This window comes from Dama dama, chromosome 15 (assembly GCF_033118175.1).
Source record: "Dama dama isolate Ldn47 chromosome 15, ASM3311817v1, whole genome shotgun sequence".
Lineage (NCBI taxonomy): Eukaryota > Metazoa > Chordata > Mammalia > Artiodactyla > Cervidae > Dama > Dama dama.
Window position 1 is genome coordinate 29,919,925 of NC_083695.1, and position 15,688 is coordinate 29,935,612.

Sequence of the window (15,688 nt, forward strand, 5' to 3'; positions counted from 1 at the left end):
GGCCCTCTGGAGAATTATAAAATGGTTTTGTTGAGCGTTAGCAGCCCAGTGACTGGTACATCTCTTTCTTCTCCTTGAAAAGAATTTCCGTCAAAAGAAATACACTCATGACAGGCATGTTTGTTGTTCCTTGGAATCTCAGAGCAGCTTCTACTGATTTCAGAGGTATATGAAACTTTTCCATGAATTGACCACCTGGGACAGGTGGTTAGGACTGAGCAGGGTGAGGAGGAGGCTAGGACAGCCTTGTTTCGTTCCCATTCCAGGATGAGGAGGATGGAAACAAGGCCCCTAAGTGGTCTGAGAAGATTTGGGACTAGAGCAAAGTCAAGTTCATTGTAGCCCCTTCACTCCCTGTGCAGCAAGGGGCTCTGAGCAGGACAGGTCAGGCCCGAGAGCCACCCAGAGCCCACTTTACAGGGTCCGTGTACTTAACAGCAGGCTGTCCTCATTCTCAGAGCCCAGGAGCATGGATCTCAGTGCCTGGTAGAGCACTGGAGGAGCCAGCTAAGGGCTGTATAATGAGCCATGAATTCATTGCACAGCCAGGGCACCTTCACAGAGCACCTGGTAGAATAAAAAGCAAGGGAGGTCATACCCCCCAACCCACCCCCTCCCAGTAGCTCTTGATCTGCCCCGTCAGCCACCTCCTAGCTCTTTCTTTCCTGGACAAAGGACCTCAGTGGAGCTTCCTGGGAACCCAGGCATTCCTGGTTGCTTTTGGGAAAGGCAGCAGGCCCAGCCTTTGGGTTGAGTGGGATGAACCCTCCCCATAAACCCCACCACAGTTCCTGGGAGCTCCCCCCAGACTTCCTGAGGGCTGGAGTGCAGTCACCCACTACTCTCGGGTGTGGGGCACCAGGAACCTCAGGTACGAACTCCAGAGACCCTTCACTGAGGGAACAGGAGTCTTTGACCTCTGGCTTCTGGGCAGTAAGTTTGGGGTCACAAGAGCCAAGGCAGTCATTGTCCCAGCCAGAGTCCTGCACCCTCAGGTTCCCTCCACCCTGTGGCCCGGAGCACGTCCCCAAAGTCTAGCCATGTTGTCCACCTGGGGTTGTTATCGTTCCATAGTGTGATGGTTCTCTGCTCCTGGCCACTGAAGAAGACCTTCAGATGGGCATCCGTGGCACTGAACCAGTCTCCCTGCAGACCTGTCATCAGGAAGTTCATGACCTCCCACCAGTCCGGGCCCCTCTGCTGGGGACAGCAGTCCTGGTTGGTGGCCACCAAGCCATGGCACACACACTGGCAGAGGTCACTGGGGTTCTTCCACTGTCCCTCCAGGAGCCAGAAAAAGCTCTGTGCAAGAGGCAGTGGGTATGGATGAGCTCATAGCTTTGATTTTGTTTAATGTTTCCCTCTGACTATAAAAGCAATACTTACTCATGTTAAAAGTTTAGAAAGTATAGAAAAATTATTCAAACAACATAGTAAATGCTCTCTCAGCAGAGTTCTCCATCTCCATCTCCAGCCACATCACTGACTCCCCTCTTAGTAAGCTAGCACTGTGGGGTCAATCCTATCCCAGGAAGGCTCCTTTGAGACCTCCCAAGTGGCTTCTGCTCATCCCCCTCTGTCTCTATGCTTCTCATTGCAAATGGAACATGGCTACTCCTTCCTCCCCAGCATTACATTCTCCTTGCCCTTTCCCCCACCCAACAGGCCTCACCTCTGCAAGAAGCGGCACTCTACCGAGTGCATGCAGACGCTGTATTGGTCCTGGAACATCGGCCAAGCCCTGCGTCACTTTCTCGGGAGAGTGGGAGAGCTGGTTTTGGCCCTGGCCAGGTAATGCTGGGAGCTGGAGCCCTGGGTAGGCCAGTGGGTGACAGCCTAATGCAGGTGTTGTAGCGTAGCCTGCTGCAGGGCATCAGACCAGAGGGTGCGTGTGCCACTGGGCCACAAGAAGTGCTATGTGTCCTCCAGGAAGGAGCCCAGGTGTCAGAGGCTGGTCACATCCATGTGTTTCCCCACCAGCCACAGCTGGGCCCGAGGGTCACAGCAGGAGGTGGGTGCCTGAAAGAGCTGTGGAGTCAGGGTCACCAGCTCACGGGGAGCTGAGCCTGAGAAGGAAGTATAAGAGCAGGTCTCTGTGCTTCTCACCTCCCTCCCTCTTCAGCCTCTCCACGCACCACTGACTCAATCACACCTGCCCTCTTTCTAGCACCTCCACCTCCAGCAGGGGTAGGTCTCCTTGGCAACAGCAGAGCGCGTGTCGGGTGCAAAGCAGGAGCTGAGCGTGGCTCTGCAGAGTGTTCTCGGGGCCCTCTGAAAGGAAATAGGCCCCGTTCTGAAGCCAGCGGGTCTTGGTTACTGTTGCTGAACTGAACTTGGGTCTGCTCATCCGACAAGCAGTGAAGTCAATCGGCTGACACCAGGTTGTGGTGAAGGAAAATACAGCGTGAGTTGCAGGGAGCGAAGCAAGGAGAAGGGGCGGCTCACGCACAAAACAGCCAAACTGCCTGATGGCTTTCAGGCCAGGGTTTCCACAGGCACACTAGGGGTGAGGGGCGCGGGGTATGTTGATCAGCTCGAGGACGTTCTTTTGATTGATTGGTGGAGAGGTGACAGGGTGTTGTTTCGGGAAGCTCAATCGTGAATTTTCTAGTTCCAGCCAGTCTTGGGTCTGCGTTCTGGTGGTCATCATGCAGTTAACTTCTTCTACCTGGCGAGGGGGTGGGGGTGAGTCTTAGTTTCTGCAAAACAACTCAAGGATATGTGTTGGGATGTTATCTATAGCCCTTGAGGAGGAACTAAGTGTCCTTGACTTTGTTTTATGGCTAAGCTATTATTATTGTGTTTTGTTTGACTGCTTTCCTTTGTGCTCCTCTAATTATTAACTCATTACATTTGTTCTCTGGAACTTGGGGAATGCCTTTCTATAAGCAAGATGCAGGGGACAGGGGAGGTTTGTCCTGGGAAGGCACCACTGGTCCTGCTCAATTTCATGACCAACCATCCCAGTTTGCCCAACAGGGACTTTGATTCTGTGACTGGGAAAGTCCTGGGCAAACCAGGAGGAGTTGCTCACCCTTGTCACCCACTCAGTCAACATTTGATCTGTGAGAAGTAGGGCAGAGGCCCTCTAGACCCACGTGGCTCTGGCCCCACTGTGATCACTGCATCTTTGAGACATTGGGTGCTGTGCTGAATGGGTTCCAGTTCTGGCTCTGTGACCGTGGGCCAGAGCCTCTGTTTTCATGTCTGTAAACAGGAGCACTGATAAACACTTGCCCAGCAAATCACACTGGATCATTGTGGATGTGGAAGGACCTCATGGGGACCTCTGACGAGTGGCTGCTGGCATTCTGGTTATCTTCACCCCTGTTCTCATTTCAGTGGGGAGAGCTTAGAAAACTCAGCCCAGCCTGTGGTCACCGTGTCCGTACCCTGCTGCAGCTCTGTTTATTTGCTCTGCTTCCAGGCCTTTCTTATGGAAGCATGTTTGTGGGCCATTTAATCATTGCCTCTCTCTCTTGTACAGCTTAGTACAATTTAAAGGGGCTTTCACATCCATGCTCAATTTTATTTGGTAATTTCTCAATTTTTCATTTACAGAGCACAGACTATACCAAAGCCCCCAGACCCACATATTTGAGTATTTTGTCATCCTCATTTACAGCAAGAATACTAAATGCAATCAGAATAACAGCGGACATTTATCAAGTCCTTATGATGTGCCAGGCACTCTGCTAGGTACTTTGCATACAGTGACGGTCCAACAAACCAGCTCTGTGATTTTCCCACTTTACAGATGAGAAAACTGAGACATGGCAGGGTGATTGTTCAAGAAATAGTCCCCAAGTCGCAGAGCTGGTAAGTGGTGAGCCAGCATCGCTTATTTTCATTAAGCCCTTCTGGATCCTGCATCTGACAGGGACAAACCAGTAACAGTCCATAGAATCCCCCTGCCACAGTATCTACTCCCTGAGTTGGGAGCCCCAGGCTGCTGAGGTTGGAGAGAAGATGGAAAGAAAGAGGTGGAGGTGGTTGATAAGGTACCTCCAGTTACTGCAGGTGCCCTGGGCAGGATGAGGGGGGAACCCAGGTTGGAATATTAGACTTACATTCTCCTGAGGCTTGACTTTGGTCAGTTCACCTCCACTTTCTGCCCTCAGTTTTCCCACCAGAGAAATTGTTGGCCTACTAGTAGTCATCATTTGCAGCGCTGCTACTTTGTGACAGCTTAGCATTTTCTGTGGGTTATCGGATTAATCTTTGTAAGATCCCTCATGAGTAAGTACCTTTTTACTTTTCATTTTACAGATAGGGGAAGTGAGACACTTCAGAGGTGAAGTGACCTGTGCCAGGTCACTTGGGTGGTTGGTTAGTGATGTACTGGGCTTAAACCTGGGTCTGTTTGGTTCCAGAGCCCAAAACTTTAACCTCTGGGCTAAATGTGTGGAGGCCTCAGGTTCCTACCAGCTGGATGAGATCTGGGTTCCTTTGGGGCTTTCTCTCTTGCTAGGGTCAGGGAAGTAGTTCGAATCAAGTAGGAAAAAAGTCCCACTGTAGAAGTCCTTTGTTGGCAGTAAGTCAGGGGCTGCACTCCAGGGGCTCCATTATCAGTCTGATGTGGTGCAGGAAGTGCCCACTCTGTCTCTAGGCTCCTTCCCTCTCCTAGACTGCAGTCACCTGGCTCTACCACCAGCTGTCACCTGGAGTGTCTTGGATTCTGCTTCCAGATGCTCTTGTCCAAGGTAGAGCTCAGCCAAGGGAAGAAAAGGATGTGGCTCATGGCTTGCCCTTGTACTTACGAGGCAGGTAGGCTCTCTTGCTTAGCTTATAGTCTTGTATAGCCCCCACAGTATCTTTAGGGAGATGTCTGTGGGTCTCTGTATGTGTGTGTGTGTGTGCGCGTGTGCGCGAAGTTGCTTCGGTCGTGTCCAACTCTTCGTGATGCTATGGACTGTAGCCTGCCAGGCCTCTGTTCCTGGGACTCTCCAGGCAATGGTACTGGAGTGGGTTCCATGTCCTCTTCCAGGGGATCTTCCTGACCCAAGGATCACACCCATTTCTCTCAAGTCTCCTGCATTGGCAGGTGCATTCTTTACCACTCGTACCAACTGGGAAGCCCCGAGTATCTGTATATGACTGTCTTTTCGAGGATTTCTGTATAACAAGATGAAGATCTTATCTCTTCCGAGGGCAGAGGGCATATTTGTCCACTGTGCCCCCAGAGCAATGATGAGGCAGACCTGCTAGTAGTCCCTTATTGTAAGATTGGAATTCCCTAAACTTAGGGTTCCTCATTTGTGAACAAGCCTCTGTGGGCACAGTATCCATCTAGGCCTGCGTCCAACCTGGTGGGGCTTGGGGACGAGGGGACGTGAAGTTCATGCTGCTAAGAATGCCATGAGCAGCCAGGTTCTTGGTCTTCAACCCAGGAGTTTAGGGGCTTCCCAGGCGCTAGTGGTAAAGAACCCATCTGCCAATGCAGGAGACATAAGAGATGTGGGTTTGATCCCTTGGTCTGGAAGATCCCCTGGAGGAGGGCATGGAACCCACTCCAGTATTCTTGCCTGGAGAATCCATGGACAGAGGAGCCTGGCGGGCTACTCTGAACTTGGACACGACTGAAATGACTTAGCATGCCAAGAAAGTGGGGACTAGCCTCCAAGAAGGGTGACATCTCAGACCCTTAATAGCTCTTCATAGGTTTGGTGATGAGGATGGTAAAGATGGAGACATGTCTTTCTCACAGAGGAAACGCTAAGCGCCTGATGAAGGCAGAGTTGGGGATGTACCCCATGGATGTGGTAGCAGAGGCTCTCCAAGTGTTGGCAGCTGGTTGGGGAGTGAAGGTCCTTCACTGTCCTCCCTGTTAATGAGGCCGTAGGGCTCAAGGGAGGAGGGAAGTGTGCTCTCTGCCTGTCACTTTGGCTGTTGTTCACACTCCGTCAGCCAGGAGGAAGGAGGGCCAGGAGTTCCGGAGGCTGGCAGACAGCGCTGGCTGGATCCTATCTGAGCCCAGGCTGCTGCAGTGTTGGTGCAAACCCAGAGTGTGGGATGGACCGCAGCTGTGGGCATCTCTTCCGGTGATGGCTCAACCCACCTGCTTCCTGGGCCATTTGCCCTATGACCGCAGTGCACCTTCCAAAAGCCGCTCCCTCGGGACAGAGGGAGGGCTCTCCCCTCCGTGAGGCAGTTAGGGTGTGGCTGCCTCCAGAGAGGGCTCATTTCTCAGCTGCTCTCCGGACCACGGGGCTACAGGGATGTGTGGACATATTCTGACCACTTGGTGGAGGTCAGTCACTTGCGAGTGGGAGAAGCCTTCTCTGGGCCCGCTGGAGTGGATGCAGGGAAGTGCGTGGCTCGGGAGCCCTGGTTTTGCAGCTTGGACTGTACAATCTCGGGTCCGCTTTTAGCCTGTTGTGGATCTGGGTTTTCCCTCCGTACCTCAGTTCTCCCTGGGTTTTGCTCTCTCTACGACCTTCTCTGTGTCTCTACCCCTCCGCCCCAGGCACAGCTCCACTGACCCCAAGTAACCATGTGGTGACTGAGTCAGGGGCCCTGGGAGGGATTTCTGACCCGGTTCCCACCCCTACAAGCCTCCCAGTTTCCCAGGCTGACTTGGCTAATTGATCTGGAGGCCTTGCCAAAAAACATATCCTGGAGGCTTGCGGAGTGTAAATGTGCACGGCTGGCTGTGGGGCTCACTGGCCTCAGCTGCTAGGAGTTATAAAAAGAACAGAAGTGCCAGTGGCATTGGGGTGACTAATGGTGACCGCTGGGGGTGTGGCTGTCAGCTGTGAGATGATGTGTATTCAGCCTTACTCAGTTCCCAAGGCCTGAGTGTCCCTGGAGGCCGATAGCCTTTCTCAACTTCTAAATGGGGTTGCTTAAGCCACTGAGAGCTTAATCAACACGCAGAACTCAACGAGGCGTAGAACTTAATCAGTGACCTGCAGAGCCACAGCCACTGAGAGCTGGCCATGGGTGCAGCCCTGTTCTAGGCACCGTAGGAAGCCATGCGCAAGGAGGAGCCATTGTGACCCTAATGATTTGGTGAGAGGTGGTGTGCTTGCAGAACCCCCAGGAGCTTGGGGAGGGTGGATTTTGGAGTCTGAAGAGATAACTCCAGGTCCCAGCACTGTTGCTTACTTGGGCTGGTTATTAACTTCTCTGGACCTCAACCTAAGTCTCATCTGTAAGTGGAACAGTCCCTGCCCAACGGGGATTACATGAATCAGGATAGTAAAATAAATTTTAACCCAACATTGGGTCCTATGGGAAGGAGATGTTATCCCTGGCTGGGTCACACTTAGAATATGCAGCCACCACCCCACCCCCACCCCCAACATCCCCCTGCCTGAAGGCCGAGCTGACCTAGCCCGGCCCTTAACAGCAGCCTGTGGTACCCACGATTTGGGCCACCAACATATCATTATCATTATTATTTAGTAACAGGAGATAGGAGAGGCTCTCTCATTGGGGACTTTTTATTTAAGCCCAGGTTCATAAACCATGGTGGTGATGGTCCTCTTGGGCACACTGTAGAACTGGTGTGTTTTCTTCTGCAATTATCCACCAAGCCAATGGGAGCTTGACCTGCACCTCCCTACACTGCTGCCACTGTAGATATTTTCTATCCTAATCTAATATGAATCCACATGCCCTTCATGGCAATGAGTTCATACTCTTAGAGAAATCACTGAGCCCCATGGAGAGTGCAGCTCACCCAGTGTGGAGGGCTGAGGGGAGGGGACCTTGATGCTGGTCCATGAAACACACATCCATTGAGCATCTACTGGGAGCCAAGCCCTGCTGAGACAAAACCTGAGCCAAGAATTGCTCCATCCTTAGGAAGTTGATAAGAAATGATTTAATAAGAAATAGGTGTCTTTTTCCAGACCACGATAGGAATCTCCTAACACCACAGCAGACTTTAGAAAGCACTAATGACTAATTGATGCATTCATTCGTTGATTCGTCAAACATTTACAAAGCATTTACCGTTTCAGACTATGTGCTAGGTAGTAAGTAAAGGTGGGATGAGACTTTTAGTTCATAGTTATTAAACTGATAAGTGCTTTCAGCATAGGGACTTTCCAAGATAAAGATGTGGAGCAGAAGAGGGAGTGATTAGATGTTTTGCTAGCTGGGAGAGTGGGAGTAGTTTTGTTTCTGGGAGCATTTTATGGAGGAGGTGACTGCTGATACAGGATTTGAAGGAAGAGTCTTGGCCTGCGGGATGGAATGATGGGCCAAAGGTCTCACCCCACCCTCCCCGGGCTGAGGGAGCAGCCTGTGCAAAGGCCTAGGGGCTGAATCAGGGATAGTCAGGGCTCAGAGGCACCACGAAGACGACCTCATCCCCCCACTCCTGGTGCAGAGGGGTCAGGGACTGCTCAGAGCCACCCAGCCAATCAGCAGCTGTGTTCTGAACCTGGCCTCCTAACTTTCCTGCCAAGTGTTTCCTCTTGCTGAGCAAACACTAGGCTTTGTACAAAACATCATCTTCCTGACTTGAATCATGAGCGGGTATGCACTCAGGTGATCTGAATTTAGTTCAGAGTTTGTACAGCAGAACTGGAGGGGCTGACGTTTACTGGGGTCTGTGCAGTGCTTTCCACGGTACCTTGTACAGAGGTGTTCAGTCTCTCGGTCATGTCCGACTTTTTGCGACTCCATGAACTGCAGCACACCAGGCTTCCCTGTCCACCACCTCCTGGAGTTTGTTCAAACTCACGTTCATTGAGTCGATGATGCTATCCAATCTTCTCATCCTCTGTTGCCCCCTTCTCCTCCTGCCCTCAATTTTTCATTGCAGAGTTGGTGCTCAGTAAATGTCTGCGGGCTGCTCCATGACTAGATGGTGGGTGACAGCCTCTCCCTCTTTTGGAGGGCACACGATGACAGCTTTCAACTCATGATGGCTTGAAGCTAGGGCTTGGGAACGCTCTGTGCACTCAAAGGCAAGAATTTCACAGGCCAAGCGTGAGCACCTGAGTTGCCCTCAGTTTGAAAGGGGGCAGGTCATCCTGGAAATGAGCGAACATAGATGCACCTCCAGCTGCTCTGCCCTTTGAGTGGTGCAGGGAGTGAGGCCTGCTCAGTGACACAGGGCTTTCAGTTTCAGGGCCTAAGAAGGCAGCAGAAGTGCCAGTAATATTATGCTTTCTCTGTCCTCGTTATCAAAGAGCTTTCAGACATGACTGGTATGGTGTGTGTCCATTCTTACGGGAGATAGATATTTGTAGTCTCATTGTCCAAGTTTGGAAAACTGAAACTCAAAGGTGCTACAGCCTGGGGTAACCTATTGGAGCAAAGCTGGCTTTGGGTAAGGAGAGAGAAATCACCACTGCCTAAATTGTGTTTGAGAGACTCAATTTTACCATCAGACTGCTATTCCACTGTTTTGATAACATATAAAAACTGAGTCGTATTCTCTTTCTAAGGTGTATCAAATATGCAAACCAAAGTGTATATCTTTATGTTATAGTTTATATTGATATATAATTATATAACACATGTTACTAAATTATATTATGCATTAAATATAAGTTATGCATTTAATATAATAGCTTATGACATAATATCATAAATTTATATGTATATAAGATATGTAATATTTATTGTTGTTGTTCAGTTGCTTACTTGTGTCTGATTCTTTACAATCCCATGAACTGCAGCATACCAGGCTTCCCTGTCCTTCACCATCTCCCATTTTATAGTGTATATTATATAAATTATATGTTAAAATATAAACTATAATGTAAAGATCTACACCTTAATATATGTATATCTGCTACATTTCAGAAAGAGGATACTGTGATAAGCACCCCCTTCCACTGTATCTTAACGTTTTCATCCCTTTGGGCGCTAAACCCTCAGGTACTCAGTGCCACAGTGTAAGAGAGGAATTTGAGAGCAGTTTTTAAGTCTCACTGACTTTCTAAATCCTAACGCTGCCCCTGTCCACTCGTAGAAACTTTCTAGTGGCTGCTGAGAGCCCTCTGGATGGGCCAAATCCCTGGACATGACCTTTCAGGCCCCTCGAGGTCAGCTCTGCTCACCTCTCTCCACCAGCCACAGGGCACTTCCTCCAGGAAACGTCTTCCGAAGGCTCACCTGTGGGTTTGGAGTCTCTGCTGTGTGCCCCCAAGCATTTGTGTCCACACCCCTCCAAGCAGGTCACCCCCCGACCTGGACTGCCCAGGTCACCCTGGGGTCACCCCTTGTCTGTCTGCCCCGCCCTCGACGGTGAGCACAGAACACCCAGACTGGTTTGCCACAGTCACTTCTGGACCCCTGGTGCCCAGCACAGAGCTGGGATGTGGGTATGCCAGGGGGAGGTTAGATGTTGGCCATGAGCTGGAAGCTGGAGCAATGAGAATCCATGTCCTGGGAGTGAGGGAGGTTGCTCTGAGCCACAGAGGGAGGTGGGACCAGCTGTGGCCCTTTGCTCATCTGGCCCATTTTGGAAGGTTGGAATCATCCTGAGTTCCCCCCTTAGTAACCATTCACTCCCCTCCCTCCTTCTCATAGAAAACTGATTTGTCCATCTTCCTCAGAGCAGCTGTGTCTTCCGAGGAGGGCCTTGGCCCTTGTTGGGGACTGACTGAGGAACAGGCTTAGGGAAATTCTGGACCCTGAGGGCCAAGGGGGCCTCTGGAAGCCATTACCTTGTTCTTCAAAAGGGACATAAGAAAATGCAGAATTCTGCAAGACAAATGTGCTGGTTTCTTCAGTTGAAAAAATGGAGAGGAGAAAAGGAGAAGGAAGTTGTTTAGATAAGGGATCTGCAAAACTTCTCTGGAAAGACCAAGTAATAAATATTTCAGTCTTTGTGGGCCATGCTGGCTCTTGAGAAACCAGTCCCCTCCACTTTTGTAGCTTGAAATGATCCCAAGAACATGTAAACAAGAGGAGGTGGCTGGGAGTGTTTACAAAACAAGCGGTGGCGGGATTTGGCCACAGGTGTAGTTTGCCTGTCCCTGGTTTAGATTAAAAGACTCTTCTGTGACGCATCAGCCAAATGCCTTGTGTGGACTTTGTCTGGACCCTGATTTGAACAAACCAAATCTTAAAAGTAAAACTAAACAAAACAAAAAATTCTGTGACAGTTGGGGAAATTTGAACAATGATTGGATTTAGGATGAGTTTAAGGAATTGTGGTTAATTTTGTTAGGTGTGACAGAGACATGATGGTTTTTGTTGTTGATGTTGTTTTGTTTTTGTTTTTAAAGAAGAGAGTTGTTGTTTAGTCACTAAGTCATGTCCAACTCTTTGGGACGCCATGAACTGCAGTATGCCAGCCTTCCCTGTCCTTCACTATCTCCTGGGGCTTGCTCAAACTTATGTCCATTGAGTCAGTGATGCCATACAACCACCTCATCCTCTGTCGCCCCTTTTTCTTCTTGCCCTCAATCTTTCCCAGCACCAGGGTCTTTTCCAATGAGTCGGCGGCTCTTTGTATGAGGTGGCCAAAGAATTGGAGCTTTAGCAGCAGTCCTTCCAATGAATATTGAGGATTGATTTCCTTTAGGATTGACTGGTTTGATCTCCTTTCTGTCCAAGGGACTCCCAAGAGTCTTCTCCAGAACCACAATTTGAAAGCATCGATTCTTCGGCACTCAGCCTTCTTTATGGGCCAACTCTTACATCCATACATGACTACTGGGAAAATCATAGCTTTGACTATATGGGCCTTTGTTGGCAAAGTGATGTCTCTGCTTTTTAATATGCTGTCTAGGTTTGTCATAGCCTTTCTTCCAAGATGGGGAAAAAGTGGAAACAGTAATAGATTTTATTTTCTTGGGCTCCAAAATCACTGCGAATGGTGACTGCAGCCATGAAATTAAAAGATGCTTGCTCCTTGGAAGAAAAGAAGAGAGAGTCTTTATTATATTAACTTCTGATACTAAATGGGAGATTATGCCTGAGATCCAACCACCTTCTAGGGTGTGGAAGAGAGGGAGTAAAGAAAACAAGACCATCCGTGTGCTGATAATGATTGAAGCTGGGTTATAGGCAATAGGGTGGGGATCTTCATACTATTTTATCTTCTTCGGTGTATGTTTGAAAATTTGGGTAGTAAAATTTTTTAAAAGTTGGGACAAGAAAGAACACCCTCTTCCATTGCCTCTGGTTATCATTGCATCTGGTGAACATATGTTACTGGCGCTAATGCAGCTATCTTGTGACTAAGAGGGGACAAGCCTGAGGATGAGATTAACCACCAAGCTTGGCAAAGTAAAAAGAGGAAGGAACAGGGCGCTGGATGGTTCTGTTGGGTTGCCAGCTTAACCAGCCCAGAATGTGCCTGCTTCAGTATTCCATATTATGTGGGGTAATAAATTAAGCTATATTTAATTTTGTTATTGTTACATGTAACTCTGCTGATCTAGAAAGGGGAACAGAATGGAGGCCTGGCTCCTCTCTGCTGCAGGGAGCCACCATGGCATCTAAGGGCACACCAGGGTTGTGAGAAAGGTTTGTGAGAAGTGGGTCCTTGCCAAAACTCTGAGTCCTTCTAGCAGATCCAAGTGGCTCCAGGAAATGGAAGCAGTCTCTGCTTGTGACCTACCTCTCTTGAACCCCAAAGGGCCAATGTCAAGCTGCACTGGGCTTTGGCCAGAAGGATGGGATGCTAATATTTCAATCATAGACTGCCAGTTTTTGGAGAGGAAATGGCAGAAGCAGAGTTACTGAAGGACAGCTGGCCTTTCTGGCATCCTTCCCTGCAGGGACAGAGAGAGCTCTTCTCCCTGAACCCTCAACACACAATAACCACAACCACACAACGTCCACACACACGGCACAAACAGCACTGTTTCTAACTGATCTCATGGTTCAGCTGGTCTCAGGGGTATCAGCTGCTCTGTAATGTATGACAAATCACTGTGGTTAACTTAACCCATCCGGGTCTCCTAGATATGGTCATTAGACATTTGCCAAGAAATATGCAGAGGGAATTCTGGGGGATAAAAGGAGAAGGTGATGTGGGGAAGGGCCACAAGGCACGGTGTCTGGTTCCTCTGGATGCCCCAGAGCTCTGCCCAGGACTCAGAGGTCACATAAACTCAAGCCCAGGCTTTGGAGACGGGATGGGAGGTGAGGGGGGCAGCCTTCTATAAGGAACAGGTCCCAAGTCCTCAGTGAGTCTGTTTTCAGCCCCAATTTGGCCCTGATTTTCAAGGCTTTGTTTACAACAGTGACTGTAGGCTTCTTTGGTAGCTCAGCTGGTAAAGAATCTGCCTGCAATGCTGGAGACACCGGTTTGATCATTGGGTCGGGAAGATCCCCTGGAGAAGGGATAGGTTGCTCACTCCAGTATTCTTTCCTGGACAATCCCCATGGACAGAGGAACCTGGCGGGCTACAGTCTATGGGATTGCAAACAGTCAGATATGACTGAGTGACTAAGCACACAAGCGCGCGCACGCACACACACACACATATCTTGTTGTTCAGTCACTCAGTTGTGTCCAGCTCTTTGTGATTCCATGGACTGTAGCAACCCTTTGAGATACCGTGGACTGCAGCACGCCAGGCTTCCCTGTCCCTCACCGTCTCCCCAAGTTTGTCCAAATTCATGTTCATTGAATCGGTGATGCCATCCAACCATCTCATCCTCTGTCACCCTCTTCTCCACCTTCAGTCTTTACCAGCATCAGGGTCTTTTCCAATGAGATGGCTGTTTGCATCAGGTGGCTAAAGTATTGGAGCTTCAGCTTCAGCATCCGTCCTTCCAGTGAATATTCAGGACTAATTTCCTTTTGGATTGACTGGTTGCATCTCCTTGCTGTCTAGGGGACTCTCAAGAGTCTTCTCATGTGTGTATGTGTGTGTGTGTATATATATATATATATATATATATATATATATAATATGTATATATATGTATGTATTGGGCAGTGCCGTGTCTTAGTTGCAGCACACAAGATCTTTTAACTGTAGCATTTGAAATCTTAGTTGTGGCATGTGGGATCTGGTTCCCTGACCTGGGGTTGATCCAGGGTTCCCTGCATTGGGAGTGTGGCATCTTAGCTACTGAAGCATCAGGGAATGCCCTCAACAGTGATTCTTAACTAGGATCATCAGAATCCCCTGAAGGACTTGTTAAAACACAGATTATCTGACCCCACCTTCTGAGCTTCTGATTGAACAGGTCCAGGGCCTGAGAATCTGCCTTGATGATGGACTCGGAAGTGATGCCTCTTCTGTTGCTCTGGGGAACCCTGATTTGAGAGCCACTGGCCTAGACCTTGACAGGACAGTGGGCCTCAGGTATCAGGAAGAAGACAGTCGAACTTTTGTTTGTCGTCACTTTGGGCTGAGGTGGGAACCAATGATAAATGGCCAGAGAAGGCTCATCCAGGGTGGGAGGAGCCTAGAGTGGTGATGCTCTAAAATCATCTGACCAGGAACCTGGAATCCTGGGGTGTCATTTTGCTTCTGAGTCATCTTGCTGCGTGAGTTGAAAAGATCATGTCTGCTCCCTGGGCCTCAGGTTAGTGCTTTATAAAATGAGAAGATGGCACTTTTTTGTATGTGTTACAGTTTTCAAGGGGGTTGAGGATATAGACTCCAGGGCAGTTGTGAGAATGGAGGCAAGTATGCAAAGTGCCTGGTCAGTAAGTGGCAGCTGTGATGACTACTTTATTTTTAATATGTTTTCAAGCCTTGGGGGAGACACAAAGGCAACTCTTCTCTCCCATCTCTTCCTGGAGCCTAGTGACCTTCATGTTGATGGTGGAATCAGAACTTGCAAGCATATGTCTCAGGTTTCCCCCTGGAATGATTATCCTGGGAAATACTAAACTCTCCAAATTTTCTTTCTTTCTTTTTTTTAAAACAGCTTTATTGAGATATAATTCACACACCATAAAATTCGTTCTTCCAAAGTGTACAATTCAGTGTTTTTATTATATTCACAAAATTGTGCAACCATCATTTCTATCTGAATTTAGATGGAAGTCCCAAATAGCCATTAGCAGTCACTCCCTATTCTTTTCCTCCCCAACCCCTGGCAGCAGATAACCTACTTAGTATCTCTATACAGATTTATCTGTTCTAGCCAGTTTTTATATATATCTCACCAAATTTTCTATGAACTGTTCCTTCTCCAGCTCCCCTTCATTTGATTATTTAATATTTATTGAGGGTCCGTTAGGTGCCAAACACAGGACAGGCACTGAAGATGCAAGATGGAAAAAAGTCCAGACAAGCTCCCTGCTCCCTGTGGAACTCATGATCTGGGGGGAAGCAGATGTTATCTGTGAATCACTCCGAAGAGGTAAAACGTAACAGTGAGAAGTGCTGTGAAGAAGACAGAGATGGTGTTATACATAACAGGAAGACGTGACCTAGTTGGGAGGGCAGGACAGGCTTCAGTCAGTGACAACAGGGATTGTCTAGGCAGAGGCAGGATAGAGCATCCAGGACAGAGGAGACAGCCTGTGCAAAGGCCCTGAGGCGAGACGAGCATGGTGCATACCTGGAGCGAGGCTGGAGGGCTGTGAATGTATATGTCTCGGGTTTCCCCCTGGAATGATTATTCTGAGAAATACTAAACTCTCCAAATTTTCTTTCTTTCTTTTTTAAAACAGATTTATTGAGGTATAATTCACATGCCATAAAATTAATTCTTCCAAAGTGTACAGTTCAGCGTTTTTGTTATATTCATGGAATTGTGCAACCATCATTTCTATCTGAATTTAGGGGGGATATAGAGGCAG

At 48.8% G+C, this 15,688-nt stretch overlaps 1 protein-coding gene across 1 annotated transcript in view; it reads left to right on the top strand.

Annotated features, from left to right (window-relative positions):
* Window positions 1-2,316: 2,316 nt before the first annotated feature.
* Window positions 2,317-15,688, top strand: part of ADAMTS14 (ADAM metallopeptidase with thrombospondin type 1 motif 14) — a 114,053-nt gene continuing 100,681 nt past the window's right edge. The window contains exon 1 of the mRNA XM_061161732.1: window positions 2,317-2,404. The gene's annotated coding sequence lies outside the window, so the exon portion shown is untranslated. The remainder of the gene's footprint in view (window positions 2,405-15,688) is intronic.